The sequence below is a fragment of the Notechis scutatus genome, chromosome 7 (assembly GCF_049901735.1).
Source record: "Notechis scutatus isolate UNSWTSFEM ecotype Mainland chromosome 7, rNotScu1.2, whole genome shotgun sequence".
In the NCBI taxonomy this organism is placed as follows: Eukaryota; Metazoa; Chordata; class Lepidosauria; order Squamata; family Elapidae; genus Notechis; species Notechis scutatus.
In genome coordinates, this window is record NC_142015.1 from 16,293,633 (window position 1) to 16,309,430 (window position 15,798).

Below are 15,798 nucleotides of genomic sequence, written 5' to 3' on the forward strand. Positions count from 1 at the left end.
TGTAAAGCCCAATATGCAAAGTTTGAAGATTTGTTCCAGGACATTACAGATGTGTTCATTCCACTCTGGTTCCAATTAGACCAAGAGCTTGTCTGTGGTTGATATCAGATTCCCCAAGTGGCTTCCTTCCAGATATGTTCACATGGCTGTATTCTTGCTAGGCATGATGTAAGGTGTAGTCTCACCCATCCAGAGGTCATCAGACTGGGGACAGTCCACCAGCAAAGGATGACCTTGACAAGGACCTTCTGCCATCTGGGGCACCTTGGATTATCTTGGGTGGAGAAAAGACAATTTCATCACAGTTGTCCCAATGTGGAGCAAATCCTGTTGATTAGATGATCAAGCTAACTAAACTAAGCTGGAGGTTGACTCTCCTTTTGGTCCAAGCTGTCTTGCCAGACTCACGGGAGAAGCAATGGCCGCTCCCAGCTGTTTTTCCAGCTGTGGCGTGAGAAAGCAAAAGCCAGAGGGAACCTCCTGTAAGACACTGGAGTTACTGTCCAGCTTAGCTGTTGCTTCACCTGGATAAGGTCCTTGAGAGGTAGATTCACGCTTTGCTCAGTATTCCTCAGGATTATTATTTAATTGGGGTGGGGGGAGTGTTAGGGCAATAAGCAATTAATTTTAATTAAAATATTGGTTGTTTGGAAGGGGGCTGATGTGTAAATGCTGGAGATGAAGAATTTGCAGGTAATTTCGTATTGTTTGCTTTGGCCTCTGCTCCCTGTGAGAGTACAGCTAATTGTCATTATTTAGTTGTTGTTACTATGGGAACAGTGGAGGGTTTCAGGCTGCCAGATCTCCCCAACAAGCTCAAACAAGGGAGCTTTGAGAGAGTAATTCTTTCCCTCTTTGCTTGCCAAGGAAACCCGAGGCATGTTGTAGTGGGAGGCTGTCCAGGCTTCGCTCCTTGAGAGCTCACCCTTCTTCTTCTTGATGGAACTGAGGAATTACAAACGCCAGGAAGGGGATTAAAAATAGCCCTCCAGGCAGGCGAAAGGGGAACATAAATCTGCCCTACTTTAATTGCAGGTGGGATACTCATTTTAGGATATGGCTTAACCAACTTTCCTCAAACTGGTACCCTTCAGACGAATGGGACCACAAGCCCTGCTGTTCTGAAGCCAAATGTAGCCTCTGATTATGAGAATGGCTAATCTAAGTGGTTTGCCAGCTCTTCCGTGTTGCAAAACGTACTTTTGCTGTCGTGCTTTTTAAAAAGCGGGGCAAGATGCACAATGGACCAATATAGGCTGGAACAGCATTGGTAGAGTTGATTGATCAAAGTTTTTTTTCTGCAGGCGTGCAAGTGCTTCTCCCTCAAACGAAAATTTCTTCCACATATTTGTTCTGGTTAGCGAAACTAATGACATGCACCATGACAATGCAGATTAGGCACACAGAATGGAGAGATGGGACTGTCACTAAGCAAATTAGTCAGAACTAAAAGCAGTTGTGTCGTCTTCTGGGAGAAGTTAGGACTGAAAGAAACATAAAGCAGACCCCTGGCATTAAAGCCCCCTCCATTAATCCTCACCAGTAACTTTTGGATGGATGTCCTTATTGTTAGCCAGAAGCTTAAAGGGAGAGGATACTCTTCTGGTGCTGTATAAAATACTGGTTGGTTCCCTGGGTGGTACTTATGAAAACAGCCATCTATTTAGGACCTAGAATTATAGGGCTGGAAGGATCTTGGAGGTCTTCTAATCCAACTCTCTCCTTGAGCAGAAGACCTCTGCCTTCCAAACAAATGGCCGTTCAATTTCTTCTTGAAAACTTCCAGTGATGGAGCACCTACGACTTCTTTTTTTAAAAAATATATTTTTATTGTTTACAACTATAAATATCAAACACTGTGCGACTGTTCTGGCATCATTCTGCCATTGATACAAAGATATTACTAAGCCATTAACATTCACATTATTAGTACAATATTCACAATCTAGGTCTATTTGTCCTAACTATTTTTGTTCCGACCTTCCCCTCTCTTCTGCAACCATTGATAAAACTTATTCCAAGTATCATAATATTCTGATTCCCCCTTATTTTTCAGTTCTAGAGTTAGTCTATCCAGTTCTGCATAAGCCAGTATTTTTGTTATTATCTCTCTTTCTGGTGGTGTATTTTCCGTCTTCCAATATTGTACATAGACCATTCTCATCGCTAATAGTACATGTATTATTAAATATGTTATGCCTTTGCTGTGACCCTCTGTGATTATTCCTAAAAGGAATAGTTCTGGCTTAAATTGGATATGTTCTCCCACCATTTGCTCTATTCATGTCTGAATCTGTTGCCAATATTTCCTTGCTTGATTACATCCACCACATGTGGTAGTAGGTACCTGGTAAATTCTTACACTTCCAGCATTTTGGTAATAAGTTTCTAAACATTTTAGCAAGCCTTGCTGGGGGAAGATGCCACCTGCAGAATATTTTGTATAAATTTTCCTTGTACAATGTAGCCAATGTTAATTTCCTATTCCCCCCCCCCCCCCAGAGATTTTGCCATCTAGCCAATTCAATGTTATGTCTGAAATTTTTGGCCCATGACACCATGGTCTCTTTAACGTGCTCTTCCTTCAGTTTATAGTCTAATAAGTATCTATATAACAACTTGCTCAATTTATCATCAGTCCCTATCAACAGTTTGTCTAATGTTGTTAACTCTCTATTAATGCCCCATTTTTTTCACATCCTGTGCATATCTCAACTGTATTTGTAAATATGACCACCACTCCAGTTCTACTCCTGATGCTATAAATTCTACTGTGGTTTTCAATTCTCCTTTCTCATTTAATATATCTTTATATACTACAACTTTCCCCATATTTATCAAATTTGGGTATATTAGCGCTTCTAAGGAAGAGAGCCAGATAGGAGTTTCCATGTAATTCTGATGCTTAATTTTGTTCCACTCCGTCAAGAGTGCCTGTCTCATGTAGACCACCTACAACTTCTGAAGGCAAGCCATTCCACTGGTTAATTGTTCTCACCGTCTCCTTTCTAGTTTGAATCTCTCTTTAACGATCTTCCACCTGTTGCTTTTTGTCCTGCCTTTGGGTGCTTTGGAGAATAAGTTGACCCCTCTCCTCTGTGGCAGCCCCTTGTGTTCTGCAAGACTGCTATCATATCATCCCTGTGATGTGGCTGTGTAATGTGCTGATTGGCTGCAATTGGTGGAAAGAGACAATTTAATAGAAATATAATTTATCAGTGACAATGACATGGCTTTATGAATTCCTAAAGAGACAAATAGGAGAGTGTCTTTGTCTTCATTTCAAGGTAGCGAGCTTGTTACACCACATTAATAATATAGATTTTTTTGCTTCAATCCAAAATATATTGTTTGTGAATTAGAAAACATTCCTACTCTATTTCTGGATTTACACAACCAGGTCTAAAACAGTTGCAGTCTTGAAGTTATTTTTTTCTGTTCAGAGCTTGTGGACAAAACATTGTTTCTAAGACGACAGACAATCAAAAACCTTCCAAGCCAAGTGACAATGTGTGATAGTCTCCATGATGTGCTGGTGACGTATTTTTCTCTCCTTTTTATTTTTCAAAGGGAAATGACAGCTTTTAGAAAAGCACTCTTCTAAATAGAAAAGAATCCTCAAGAGTTATAATTAATATCTGCTTGTTTTAGTAGCAGTAAAGCTTTTGATTTTACTTTTAAAAAATAAAGTATATAAAAGACACCTTAGCTGTAAAAAGGTATTTTACCTTCTGCTACAGTGGCAATCGAAACATCACCCCAACCAGAGGTGGCATTCAGCAGGTTCTGACCAGTTCTGGAGAACCGGTAGCGGAAATTTTGAGTAGTTTGGAGAACCTGCAAAACCCACCTCTGGCTGGCTTTGCCAACCCCATCTATTTGCTGCCTCCCATTGAGTCCCAGCTGATCTACTCGGTCTTCTTTGGTTGTCCTGCACAGGAGAATGGAGCTGGAAAGCGAGTTAGTATGGTGGAGAGGGAATGGAGATTTTACAGTAACTTTCCCCTGCCATGCCCACCAAACCAAACCACACTCACCAAACCACACCATGCCCTCCAAGCCATGCCCACAGAACTGGTAGTAAATTTTTTTGAATCCCACCACTGACCCCAACTACATTTAGCAGGTGTCAAAATGGATCATTTTCTTATATCTCAATCTTTCCTCATGCTGCAGTTTGTAGCAGCGGTTCAGGCACACTGCTAGAAGCCAGGAGATTGGGAGTTCTAGTCCTGCCTTAGTCATGACCTTCAGCCAGTCCCTCTCTATCAGCCCTGAGAAGGAGGCAATGGTAAGTCACTTCCAAAATCTTGCAAGGACTTTTTTTTTTGCAATATTTTTTTTATTTTTTGTTAACAAAAATATCATTGTGTGAACAGCGTGGTTCCACAGTGTCTTACATTTTGATACAAATATGACAATATTCCTCTTGTTCAATACAGTTGACAATCCTCTAAAATTTGACATTTTGTTAAATTTATCAATCTTGATTATTCAATATTACAATATGTTATTTTGGTGTCAATCTCTATATTCTTAACCTGATTCCTTTTACTACCAATTATATATTAATAATCATATTTGCAGTGTTTACCAAATTACATAGTTCTAATAACAACTGCAAGGACTTGACCATGCAATCACCAGGGGTCAACACTGATTTGAAGGCACCAGAAAAACTCTGAACGCCATCCATTATTCTTTCATGCTGATAAGTATCCCTCTTTGCCAACTGTTAGTTGGGTGAACAGTGACGCCCCCTTGCTTGGGCCTTAAGCATTCAAGGAATATTGTTTCTAACTGCTTAGTTTAGTAACCTTTGTGAGGTGCTACGGAATGCCCTGCTGCCATCCATCTGGAGAGTGGGAGGAGATTCCGCCCTGAGTAGCTTTTGCCTTCCTTGAAGTCTCCTAAGAAAATCCTCCAAGCCTCCCCTTCTTCCCAACATTTTTCTTCAATCTGTTGACAAGGGCTGAGGAGGGCCTTTCCTGACTCACAAAATCCAGCATTTTGTTTTTCTCAACTGCTCCTCCAGTTCTGGCACACTCTACACTAAGTGACTTCATGTCTTATCCACCCTGGTAGCATCACGCCTTCTCCGAGGATAGCAACCAGCATTACAAACAAGAGCATACAAGTGACACAAATTGACAACCCTTACTTGCCACATTTGGGAGAAAAAAAGATGCCTTAAACCAGGGGTCCCCAAACTTGGCAACTTTAAGACTTGTGAACTTCAAAACTCCCAGAATTCTCCCAGAATTCAATACTGGCTGGAGAATTCTGGGAGTTTTGAAGTCCACAAGTCTTACAGTTGCCAAGTTTTGAGATCTTTGCCTTAAATTGTAGGTCTTGAATATATTTGAAAACTGCTGCAAACCGTCTATCCTAATTTAGTATTTTTTTTACCAGGCTGGTTCTGCCTATTGCTCTCAGTTTCTTTAAATATGGACAAACCTATTGCTCATAGTTATAACTATTGCTGCAGAATCGCAAATTTACTGATATTTTTAGAATATGCCTTTGTAGACTGAAGCATCCTTCTTCCAACCTGGCTCATCTATATATGTTATGTGGTGTTCCTGCTGGGAATGGATTTGTATTCATCTTCCAACTTAATTGTTCTGTACAGTCAATTAACATACTCGTAAACCCCGCCGCGATTGGACAAAGCGCGCGGCGACCGGATTGGTCGAGCGAGCCACACGGATTGGTCCGTTAAGAATCTCCCGCGATTGGTGGAACCAAGCGCGGGAGATTCAAGCTGTGCCATTGGCCGCCGCGGCTTGGAAATAAATACGCCGCTTCTCCTTCCAAGCTTAAGCTGTAACCGGAGCATAATAAAGAGCTGAAACCAGTCACTGACTCCGAGCTTCCTTCCTGCGCCGGACACGACATTAATCACCCTGCAACCACGTGAACTTCAGCTCCTAGCATTCTCATCTCGTGGGGGATTTGGGAGATTGAAGGATTTGGAGGATTCTACGTTAAACCCACCTTAGGTACAAAACTGAATGACCTTGGGCCGGTCATTCTCTCTTGGCCTTAGGAGGGAAGCAATAGCAAACCACTTCTGAATTCTGGTCACAAGAAAACGGCATGGACTTGTCCAAGCAATCACCAGGAATCAACCCTGACTCAAAGGCACAGAATAAATAACATTCAGAAAGCCCAAGTCCAGGATAAAGGAGAACTACGTTGCTGAAAGGCCAACAGAGAGGAGGGAAGCAATATTATGAGGGAATGACTTTTGCACATGCTCCCTTGACAGGGCTAGCAGCAATTTGTTGAAACCAGAGATTGCCTTTCTGGAGAAGCAGACCATAAATTAGGATCTGTGCAGATAACACAGGAAACATTTGATTGGTAAAGGGTCAGAGGCTCTTAAAACTGACATAGCAACTAAGGACAGAAACATATATTTACATGCACACAAGAGGATGAGGATGGAAGGCGAGGGGGATTTGGGAGATATTTCCAAGGTCTGGCTTGTTATGAAATGATCCCCAAGGATGGAGGAGTAACTAACTCAATTCCATTATCCCATAGAACGATGTCTGGGGATGCCAGCGGAAATCACAAACCAATCTGGTTTGACAGGATCTGTGGAAACCCTGCAAGAGCTACTTTTAAGCCCTTGCATGAGAAAACTTTTAGGAATTAAGCCTTGCAGGATCTCAAGGAAAGGACCTGACATTGTGCAAGGGGTCGCAGGAATATCAAAAGTCCATGACTACCCAGAGAGTATCATACAGGCACCTAGGACAAATGGAAACATGTATAGAGGCAAAGAAAATGAAAAGAACAACTGATGAAAGGCCTGGAGACTAAAACGTAGGAAGAACTGTTGCAGGATTTAGGTTTGCTAATCTAGAGAAACAAAAAGGCGAGGGGTAACACGATAGCAGTATCCCAGTATTCAAGGGGCTGCTATAAAGAGGGGGGGTCAACTTATTTTTCAAAGCAACAGACGGCAAGACAAGAAACAAAGGATGGAAACTAATCAAGGAGAGAAGCAACCAAGAATTAGGGAGAAATTTCTTAACAGTGAGAACAATTAATCAGTGGAATGGCTTGCCTTCAGAAGTTGTAGGAGCTTCATCACTGGAGGTTTTTAAGAAGAGACTGGACAGCCACTTGTCTGCCATGGTATAGGGTCTCCTGCTTGAGCAGGGGGCTGGACTAGAAGACCTCCAAGGTCCCTTCCAGCTCTATTTTATTCTGAGTTCAAGGGATGCTTAGGATGAAGCTATAACCTCGGCCATATAGTGTTGTGAATTATTCACCAATTTCTCAAAGGGGTTATTCTTCCTCCAAGGATACTTTCCTCATTTCTTACACTGATGATTGTGAAAGCCCAATAAAACTGCTAGGGGGCAGCAGAGGAATCTAGAGGGGCTCCTTTCCTTAATTTCACTCTGGAGGGTGCCAGGATTCTTCCCCACAGAGGGAGAGAGTTAATCAATCTCAATTTTAATTTTTCTCACTTTCAGCTTAATAAGCTTGGGCCTATTGAAAAAAAAAGTTATATGTATGTGCATATTTCTCAAAGACTGCCACCTACGGTTAGCCCTTTGGGTGAATATTCACATTTTTTTTTTGTCAACAACAACAACAACAATAAATATAATAAATTAATAATTGTATAAGTTTATATTCTACTGTTGTAAACCACCCAGAGCAGCAAGATGGGCAACAAATAAATGTAATAATAAACAAACAAACAAACTAGTAATTAAGTAAGATTTTAAGAAGAGACTGGACAGCCATTTATATGAAATGGCATAGGATTTCCTACCTGATCAGGTGGTTGGACTAAAAAACCTCCAACTCTATTATTTAAATAAACAAACAAATAAATAAATAAAATTCTCTGATGAAAAATAAATAAATTTTTCTTGTTTCCACAATTTCAAGCAGCTTACCCTCCAATAAGAATATGGTACCCTAATCATTTGAAGAAACCAAAACTGCAGGCTGTTTATGCTATCAGTAAATACAGGTAGTTGATAGGTTTGCTGAAGGAATTCATCCCGCTCATGAAATTCACTTAGGGACAAATTATAATAGCAGAATCCCCAGCTTCCAGTACATATGAATTAACTTCCTCTGGATATCAGATGTTTATAACATTCTCTGCATCCTGGATTGACTGAAAGTTAGTTCTTCTTTTACAACTTTTTAACCACTTCTACTGAACAGAAAGCCTTGGAGAGATCCCAAGTGATCTTTCCGATCCATCAGGCAATTATCTTTTCAGGACTTTAACCCTTTTATACCTTTATTTCCACTTTTATTCCTTTATTTCCTCCTTTTCTTTTCTCCACTTCCCTCCCTCTTTCCTCCCTCCCATGCTGCAGCCTATGTTACACTAAAGGATGACATTATGGAAGATGAGCTGTTTTAGATTTGCAATAGTATACCTTTTCAATATTGCTTGCATTGATGATTGTGTTAAATGACAACCCTTCTACTTGTATGCACACACTTTCTGCCTGGGTTTTTTTTTTTGTTTTTTGAGAAAGCCATCAGTTGTCTAATTCACCACCTGAATCCCAAGGTAGTTCAGTTGTCTAAACCGACCAGATGCGTATTTCAAAATTAATTTGGTCAGCCACTGGAGACTAAAAAATCCATAGAGATAAGTGCATGATATTTCCTTCATGGCTTTAAGGAACAATACTTATCATTCCATGTTTCCAACCTGGAATTTGAACCGGCTAGTGTGCCGTAAATAGATTAGCCTGTCTCTCAATCCATTCCCTGGGTAGAAGGCATTTTTACAAAGTAGCTCAGAGGGCATGATCATCTTATATTTCCAGCACTGCCTGAAGAGATGTATGAAGATTTTTTAAAAAAAACAAATTATTTTTGCAGCCAAGCCTAGAAAAACCCAGTAAATTACTGCCTTTGATTTGTTCCAAAGCTGTTCTGAAATAGAAGCCTCTAAGTTGCTTCTTTGGTTTCATGGCACTTTGCTCTTAGATTTTTTTCACACATAATAAGGATGCTGCTTTTCTTGTCATGGATCATGTGATGCAAGAATGAATAGACATTCAGCTTGGAAGAATCTCTACATTTACATCATTCTCATCTCACAGACAGTGGCATTTTAATTACATTACAAGCCCTCATCTATATTGAATGGCTCAGGCTAAGTGGAGAAGGAGGGATGAAATAACAAACCAAGGCTCTGGACTTGAATTATCATGAGCAGACCATAACTCAGAAAGCTAAAGCTTGTGACAAATTTGAAGACAACCAACATTATGTTGGGGGCAAGATGCTGACTCTGTAAACCACTTAGAGAGGGCTGTAAAGCACTGTGAAGCGGTATATAAGTCTAAGCGCTATTGCCTTTATCATGGGAAAAACAGCATTGCTATACTCTGAACAAAGATCTCCTATAGCAGAATATTGACATATGCAGCAGAATATTAATTTATAGAATATATTGACTAATCTTTAACAGATAACAGATAATCAGAGTTGGAAGGGACCTTGTAGGTCATCTAGTCCAACCCCCCGCCCAAGCAGGAGACCCTACACCATTTGTGACAAATGGCAGTCCAATCTCTTCTTGAAAGTCTCAAGTCATCTGCAAATACATTAGATATTTCTATCTGTAAACTAAATCAGCAGTTAGTTTGCCTTCTCAGGAAGGCCCAAGAAATGTGAGTTAAACTTTTCTTGGCATCATCTTCCCTAAAGTACAAATCCCAAGGTAGGAATAACTATAGTAGTTACCCTGAAATAAAACTGATGTAAGTGGATAAGTGGAGACCTGCCTATTCAAGCTTGGATTATCTAACAAAAAGGCATAGTAGTTGGAATGTAGTAAGCCCCGACAGCTTTGCAAAGATAGTATTATTAGTATACGGGGATCAGTTCATTGAGTTCATGGGGCTTGAAGATAGCTTGGAGACCATCTAGTTCACCTGGTACAATGCATGATACAACTACAGCATCAACATCTATGGAGATTCATAGTCCTGGTTGTCCCAAAGCTTCTTTTTCAAAAGGCAACTGGACTTCCTTTGTTTTTCCTTGAAGATGTTTAGCTTCTCACCTAAGAAGCTTCTTCAGTTCTTCAGAACAAAAGAAGCTTCTAGGATGAGAAGCGAAACATTTTCAAGGAAAAACAAAGGAAGTCCAGTTGCCTTTTGAAAAAGCACCTGGTTACAGTATCAATGTCCAACTTTTTGTATTTATCTAGTAAATGAAACTCTATTCCCACCTTCCAAGGCAGCCCATTTCATACCACCAGGAAGCTCCACATCATGTTTAGCTGAAATCTGGTTACCTGCCACTTTGGCTTACTATTGTCACTCATTTAAGGGTTACTGACTCCCTTTTCACCTAGTTGCAATTGTCTGGAAATATTTATTTATCAGTGTTCTTAAAAGATTGGCCTTGCTGATTAATGGCAGGACTTAGTTCTATCAACAGTAGAGTGATAGCATCTTAAAGCCAACATCCCTCTGCCAACATCCTTCGTGGGGCATCTATAATTTCAAAGTTTGTTTTCTCAATGGCCTTGTGGTAGGCCATTCCGAGAAAGATCATTGATCGAAGCTTGCCCAGCAAACTGAAATTGGATGAAGAGCTGTTATTCAGCAGGTCCTCCAAGTCAAAGCCTAACTACATTTTACTAACTTTACTGAAAGTTTAATTTTTTTTCTCTACCGGAATTTTTTTTTTTTGACTTTTTTGAGCTGTGGTGCTGGAGAAGACTCCTGCGTATTTCTTGGACAGAAAACGTGACCTACAGCAACCAAGTTCTGGAATGTATAACACCAGACATGTCACTAGAAGGTAAAATCATGAAACTGTGTCTCACATGTTTGGCCATGTCATGCTGGGGAATTCACCGGAGAAAGCAATTTTGTTTGGAAGAGTCAGGGGTAAAAAAGGAAAACAGGCTGCCAAAGCACACTGTGGCTGGACACCATCAAAATTGACACCAGCCAGACCATAAAACAACTCAAAGAAATAGTGCAAGATTGATAGATGTGGAAAGACCTGGCCCATAGGATTGTCAAGAGTCGGACTCAACTGAATGGATAACATCAACATTACTGACATCTGCATGCTTCTATGTGCTATGGAAATTGCATTGGCTGCTTTTGGGAAAAGCAGAATTAGCATATGTGGGATGTGCCAAAACAGCCAAGCTTCCAGACCTTACTATTCCCCTGCCTCCCTTGAGGTTGTCTGTATTTAAATGTATTTCTTGGAAAAGCCACGTAGATTTAGAGTGCGTTGCCAGAGGAGTGTGTATCCTGGAGCAGTTAATCAAAGAAAACAGAACCATCCCATTTCCCAGAAGAAGTTTGTCACTGCTGGAACTGCCTCTCTGCTCAATAATATGTGCGTGGCTAAAACGTGTTTTTTTCTACCTGTTTTGCAAATGCAGAGTTTTTCTGGGGGCTAAAACATAGGAAGAATGGTTGCAGGAATTGGGTTTGTCTAGTCTAGTGAAAAGAAGGACTTAGGGGCAGGGGTGGGATTCTACCAGTTCACACCTATTCGCTAGAACTGGTTATTAACATTCTAAGCAGTTTGGAGAACCAGTTGTTAGAAGGAATTACTGGCCTAATCCTGTAAGGAAGGCAGGAAGGAAACATTCTGGTGTTGCTTACAGAAACTGCCTCTCCGTTAACCCTTATTACATTCTTGGCAGGACTAGACTGCCTGTCTCAGGAATGTCTCTGGAGTTTTTCCCCCCCTCCTTTGCTGGTATTTTGCTTGTGTGGAGTGACCATTCAAAGTTACAATGGCACTGAAAAGAGAGACATGACCATTTTTCACACTTACAACTGTTGCAGCATCCCCTCAGTCATGAGAGGCCAGGCGAGGAGATGCGTGCCTCGATGTGAGTGATGTTGAGTTGGCCACGCCCAGCCAGTCACATGTCCACCAAGCCACGCCCACCACCTAATCCAAGCCCACAGAACCTTTTGTTAAAAATGTTGAATCCCACCCCTGACTAGGGATGACATGATAGCAGTCTTCCAATATTTGAGGGGCTGCCACAAAGAAGAAGGGGTCAACCTATTCTGCAAATCACCTGAAGGCAGGAGAAGAAGTAAAGGATAGAAGCTTATCAAAGAGAGATTCAATTTAGAATTAAGGATAAATTTTCTATCAGTGAGAACAATTGACCAGTGGAATGCTTGCCTTCAGAAGTTGTGGATACTCCAACACTGGAGGTCTTTAAGAAGAGACTGGACATCCAGGGGGCTAGACTAGAAGACCTCCAAGGTTCCTTCCCATTCTGTTATTCTATTTTTTTCTAGGCAAAAAGCTGTACCAGATCTTCAAAAGTGCTGTTTGTTGGCAGGCATGTGACTTCTCTAAAATGGGATGGGGCAGAGGATAAAAACATTAGTTTGGCATCTTGTGACTCTGGATATGTAGAAACAACACAACATGTACTTCTCCAGTGCCTACACTATAGAGATAGTGGAATTATCCTTATTTCAGCATTGTTGAATAAATATTCAGTGTGCTCAGAGTAATTTTATACTGTCTGTTACTTTCAGACATCAACTGTGCTACAACATACCAAGTTGTTATGTACTGCACAGCAGCACCTAAAATATATCAGAAAGTGACCTGTGCTACAAATCAGTTTTAATGAGTTCCAAGACCATTATCATAGAGTGTTTAGTATCAGATGTATTGTATTATTTGTGTTAGATTTTGCTTCCCATGTTTTTATATCCCTTTATTTATTTTGCCCCTCCTTTTAGATTTTTTTTTAGATTTTTATTTTTACCCTTTTCAGTTTTTTAATGCAATTTTATTTTTGTTGTTTTTTATTGCTTTAAAATTTCTTCTGCTCCACCTTCCCCATGCTGTTGTTTATAATAAAGGTTGATTTGATGTAGTTTGGCATCACTTAAATTGAATTCAAATGGAATTGTGGTGTTATAAATAATCTCCAAGTATGTTTTTAATCTTTCTTCCCCATTCTCTAGCATTCATGTTACAATTTGTTCCTAATTTTTCAAGGACTTGCATCCCTCTCAAAGTACCTGGGCCCCAGGTTATAGACCTCTGTTCTCTTGATGGCAAGAGAAGTTCGCTTTTTTGGCTGCCAGGATAGCTGAAAAGCACAGCAATGTCTTAATAAGGAACTTCAGTAGACAAAGAATGTGGAACAGCACCTAGGCAAACATGTCTATGGCCCGAATTTTCTGGAACTGTAGTCCCAACACATTTGGCAGACAGCTGTCTCGGAAAAAACACCATACATGGTCAGTTGATGTCTAAATCAATTGGCACATTAATAAAGAGTATGGGGTCAACACATCAATCCTTAAGTAACTTTGTAGATGTTTTTTGGTTTTAGAACAAAAAGAAGAGTAATTACATTGCTGGAAATGTTTCTCCTCTGTTCCTTGGATTGATGTTTATATTCCATCTGAGCACAGAGTGGGTTCTGCTAAAAATAACTGTTTTTTAAATAATAAGATATAGTCATACTCTAAGCTCATTAATCAGCGGGTCAAGAGAAACACAAGAAGAGTATGCTCTCATGGTTTGATGCAAGATCATTTTCCTAATTATTAGAACCTTCTCTCTTACAACCTGGCTGGACAGACATTGTGGAAAAAGTGCCTTGCAGCAGATGACTCTGGTCTTAAGACAATTGAGTGTTGCAACTCCTTGCCATCAAAGAGAAGGACCAATAGTACCACCACTTGTCTTCAAAATGCCAGAGAATGGCTGGGCTTCTTTTTTCCAGACAGATGATCATGCAATTCTTTTAACCTTATATATTCAGAGGTGGTATATTCAGCAGGTTCTGACCAGTTCTGGAGAACCGGTAGTGGAAATTTTGAGTAGTTCAGAGAACCAGCAAATACCACCTCTGCCTCCTGAGTCCCAGCTGATTGGCTGGGTCTTCTTTTGTTGCCTTGCACAGGAGAACGGAGCTGGAAAGCAGGTTAGTGGGGTAGGAAGCAGTGGTGGGATTCAAAAAAGTTTACTACCGGTTTTGTGGGTGTGGCTTGGTGGGCGTGGCAGAGGAAGGTTACTGCAAAATCTCCATTCCCTCCCCACCCCACTAACCTGCTTTCCAGCTCCATTCTCCTGTGCAGAGCAACCAAAGAAGACTCAGCCAATCAGCTGGCACTCAATGGGAGGCCGAGAATAGATGGGGGCAGGGCCAGTCAGAAGTGGTATTTGCCGGTTCTCCGAACTACTCAAAATTTCCACTACCAGTTCTCCTGAACTGGTCAGAACCTGCTGAATACCATCTCTGGTGGGGAGGGAATGGGATTTTGCAGTAACCTTCCTCTTGAATGCCCACAGAACTGGTAGTAAAATTTTTTGAATCCCACCACTGTATATATAGGGAACTCCATCAAATATGCTTTTGTGAGTTATACCCCATCTGTCAAATTATATTTATATTAAATAATTAAAACTCTAACCCTAATAATAATTATAAATAAAAATAACAATAAACTCATCTTAAATTGATTATGTTGCCATCAAGTCAATGCCAGCTCTTTACAGATTTTCTCTGTGTGATGATTTACCTAATTTGGTCTTTTAGGCCTGCCAGACGTTAACAGCACTTTCAGGTAGGTCAGATTAGAAACCAAATTTATGAATACTTATACTATTTTTATTATAGGATTAGAGTAACAGAATCTTGCAAATCTGAACCTGCCTTTTCTATACAAGAATAAGGGAGGATCTGGTCCAGGGGTATCAAACTCAGTTTCATTGAGGGCCGCATCAGGGTTTGACTTTGGGGGGCTGGAGTGGGCATGGCTGGGGTGGGCAAAGCCAGAGGTGTGGCTAGCCCGATGTCACTTGTTGAGGTTCTGTTTTCGGTTGTGACAGCCTCCAGCAGCTCTCTGCCAGTGAAAACAAAGCCTCCCCAAGCTCCGTTTTTGCTGGCAGGGGGCTGCAGGAGGCTGTTGTGGCCAAAAACGGAGCCCGGTAGGGCTGCATACAGCCTCCTCAAGCTCTGTTTTCTCTGGCAGAGGCACCGCGGGCCGGTCCTTTACTGTTTCTGGGGCAGCCCTACGGGCCAGATCTAACCACCCCATGGGCCAAATCTGGCCTGCGGACCTTGAGTTTGATACCCCTGATCTAGTCTGAGTCTCAAATTACATTTCTGGTTTGGACTCAAATTTCTGTTATCTAACCATTATCTTGGGTGTGTCTCTTCCCCCTGTTGCTCCAGGTTATTCTCATAGTCTGTTACATCGGTTCACCTATCTGTGGTGTAACTGAGTCCATCCACTTTGCTTCTGGCCATGGTCTTTCCTTCTACCTTCCCTAGCATCAGGGGCAGGTCTTTGCATGATGTGCCTGAAGTAGGGTAATTTGAATCTATCATTTGTGCCCTTGAATGAGAATCCTGGGTTGATTTGTTCAATGTTCCATTGGATTGTTTTCATGCTTCTCAAAGAGTTTTTCTCCCACACCAAAGTTCAAAAATATCAATAGTCTTCCTACTCTGCTTCTTCGAAGACCATCTGTCTTAAATAGATCGTGTTTATTACTTGCATATGGACAAAATCCTTGTGCTACTCAATAAACAGAGTCAGTTTGGATTTGAAATCTTCATGAAATGTAGCACCGGAGCAGGAAGTCAACTTTGCTTTAAAATCGAGCTGTTTGGGCCTTTCCCCCTCCACTTGGCCATGCAACCAAAGGTTAACCATGGTAAAATCAATACCAATAACTCCTCCCCACCTGTTCCCTGACCTAAAAGGCCTCTAACCTCCAACTCGACCAGTCATGGTTTTCTTCTCACTTGGGATCCCTCAG